At 39.1% G+C, this 3,257-nt stretch overlaps 1 protein-coding gene across 1 annotated transcript in view; it reads right to left on the bottom strand.

Moving 5' to 3' along the window:
- LOC106530676 (glutamate receptor ionotropic, delta-1) overlaps positions 1 to 3,257 on the bottom strand; it is a gene marked incomplete at its 3' end in the record, with an annotated part of 326,888 nt that overhangs the window by 49,418 nt on the left and 274,213 nt on the right.

Below are 3,257 nucleotides of genomic sequence, written 5' to 3'. Positions count from 1 at the left end.
ACAGCACCTTGTGAGTTTATTTTTGTGAAAGGCGCTATATAAATAAAACTTTACTTGCCTACTTACTATTATTATTGTTGTTATTTTTGGTCAACTACATCATGTAAACTGCTGCACTGATCAACATATAATTTAAGCATAGATGAGTCCGACCCACACTGAGCCAACCAACGGTTTTACAATAGACCCCGTATTTGAGGAGGGGGCTCCATCTGAAACAGGGGTGTGCAGCCATAAAACAATGCTTATAACAAGTGGTGGGCACCAGTCCGCTAAAGTGCAAATCCGCTAATTGCGGACCTAAATATTTCATTTGCGCTTTAGCGGTCTTATCAATTTTTATAATTCATAAGCAGATTTGCGCTTTCTAAAATTAAAATGCAGTACCACTTATAACTAATTATCTACCAGTCATCATTATGTTGAACAGCAGAAGGTATGACTGTCAATGAATCACAACACATGTGATCTATCCAACAGCACCCCTCCCAGATAGACACACTTATTGCGAAGGTATACATCCTTGCTGACTGTTGCTTTGGGTCACGGTTCTGATTTCCCACAATGCTTTGTGTCTGCTTACGTAGCAGGAAGGCAATGTTTTGAACTCCTTGTCCCAGCTAAAACAGTTAACGTTTGTAATCCATACTAAAATTTTGTAAATACTGATTTATTTTACTTCACAATCAGGGTTCATTTTTTAAAAATAAAGTTTAAACGCTGGAGCTCAATACTTGACATAATTGGTTGAAGCAATCCGCCAACGGGGTTAGACTGACATCTAGTGGTCAACTGAAGCAACTTCATGGAAATCTTTCGTTTCCCGTCACAAATCAAATCCATCATGTACCCAGAATGCATCGCTTCAGTTTTCCAATAAACAGTTTTAAAATTACTTTGATGCTTCTTTAACGAAAAATCTACAACAAACAAAAGAAAAAGACAAAGAAGCAGCTGAACTAGCAATCAACATTTTTTAAAAGAATCAGCCGAACTAGCAATCCTCAACAACTTTTTAATTTTTACACCAGGAGCCAAAGTTCTGTTTCAGGAAATCACATCCCCAGCAATCGGCGGTTGTAGGATTAAGCTGTAAAAGGGTTCATATACTACTAGTTGGAAGTGTTGTACATATATTGTACATGAATTGTTGCCAGTTAGTAAGTGTCAAATTGAAATTGCACTTTAAAATTAGCTTCTGCTAGTTTTTCTATGGCATAAGTGTATTTGAAGTTGTGGACCTAAATATTTTCATAAGCGCTTTAGAAATTGCGGAGCTAATTTTTGGGTTAACTCTGTCCACCACTGCTTATAACTTAAAAACTATTCAACATAGGAGTTTCAGATTTTCTTTATTGTTTAGCTCTGATAAAGTTCTGTCATTGGGCCCACCAATGAGCCCCCCTCCACCCCCACCCAAAACAATCAATCTGTTCTGGTGAATTGGTGCGTACATGCGGGGGGTTATATATGCTATTGCTATAGTATCTAGTTATTATTGGTTTCCACTAATAAAAGATCAACTTCTGCTCYTCATCACTTCAGACCACAGAGGACAAACGACACCCTGAACCCCCTGAACCCCGTGTTCTTTAGTTCTGCCTGAAACCTTTAAACAACMAACATCAGATGTTCAAACATCTCACAGTTTGAAACGTTCAACATCTGCAATAAACTGGAGAAAAATACTGTTTAAGTTTGTAAAGTAATGCATGCTGTGGATCCCCACTCACCAGCAGCTGGAGCTTCACTTTACTTACTGAATAAAACATGAAATGATTAATAAAATAAAAGTGAACGGATGTGCAGCTCACCTGCAGGAGAAAATCCAACACGATTACAGAGAAAGTGATTAAACTCAGGAGCTGAATGCAATAAACCTGCTGCGTTTTTTATTATTATTATTTTTGTTGAACTGATTCGGTTTAAAAATGTTTCCTTCACGTCTCTGAGGTGGGATGCTGGAACAAGTCGTTGAATCTTCAGGTTCTGAATCTCAGAGTTTGGGACATAAAACCATCTGGATCCAGTTTTTCTTGTAGCTCCTCTCATCCAGCTGGTCAAATAAAAACCTCGTCTGCCGCTCCGAGTACGTTTGTTCACCTCCTGCCGTCAAAAAAAAGCCCTCAGCTCCACGTCGGCCCGAGTCGGATCAGAGGTTCAGTCTGAGCTCAGATCCTGCTGACTGACTGGAGGGACTCATCTGTTAAATCTGTCCAAAAACTGAACTTTTTCTTTTAAAATAAGAACAGAAAAATGTCCAGGAGACTTTGACACATTTTAGCTCTCTTTATGGTGTTTTTTTTATTACTTTATGTCTGTTAGGATAAGAAAGAAAAAACTGAAGCCTTCAGCTGCAACAACGGAGCAGAAATATTTGAAATAAATCGTTCTTAAAGTCCACGGCGAGATGCCAAACATGACCACAAAGTAAACAAGCAGCACTGAGAACGACGGTGAACAAAATCAAACCACATCTTCTCAGAGAGTTTRTTTGCGTTTCAGAGCAGCGCTCGGCTCTGGAGTGGAGCTCCGACGCTCTGATGCTTGTTTACCGCTCACTCGTGTCGTAGACGGCACCGAATTACAACAATCTGACTGCAGAAACTGCTTCAGACTCTGTGTTTGAAGCTGAGAGGAACAGGAGACGAGAGGAGGAGAGCTGCAACAAACCAGCCGACTCATCGATTCATCAAACGCATCAGAAGTTGTGTCGGCCCACAAGATCGGCACAGTTTGGACAAGAATACTTTGATAAATATAGAAAATTATCACAAAGCAAAGTTCAAATGATCAAAAATCTTCTCTGAAATGGTAAGCCACACAACACACATCACAACACAGGAATGGTGATTTGATTTATCACCGTTTGATTCTTCAGGGTTTCATTTTTTTAAAGTCAGTATAAAGAGCACACCATCCCGCCTCCTCTAAAGAGCAGAACCGGCTGAATGAAAGTCAGCAGACATGCACAGGTCAGTTTTCCACAATCAGAATAAGACGATCTGATTAATTGTTTACATGAACATCATTCCGATTATCAATCGGCATAACTGACCCCTTTCATTCGGATTAAAAATTCAATCGGATCAGAATTATCTGAACGGGCTGTTTACATGACACATTTTTATTCCGAACGACCTTTTAATCCGATTACTTATGTCCATGTAAACGTAGCTTATGTCAGCTTTAGTTGTTATTAAAATACTGTTTTTATGTTTAAATAGAAAATAAACTTGTCTTCTCATCACTTCCTC

Source organism: Austrofundulus limnaeus, unplaced genomic scaffold, assembly GCF_001266775.1.
Source record: "Austrofundulus limnaeus strain Quisiro unplaced genomic scaffold, Austrofundulus_limnaeus-1.0 Scaffold545, whole genome shotgun sequence".
In the NCBI taxonomy this organism is placed as follows: domain Eukaryota; kingdom Metazoa; phylum Chordata; class Actinopteri; order Cyprinodontiformes; family Rivulidae; genus Austrofundulus; species Austrofundulus limnaeus.
This window is presented reverse-complemented; position numbering and strand designations above follow the sequence as displayed.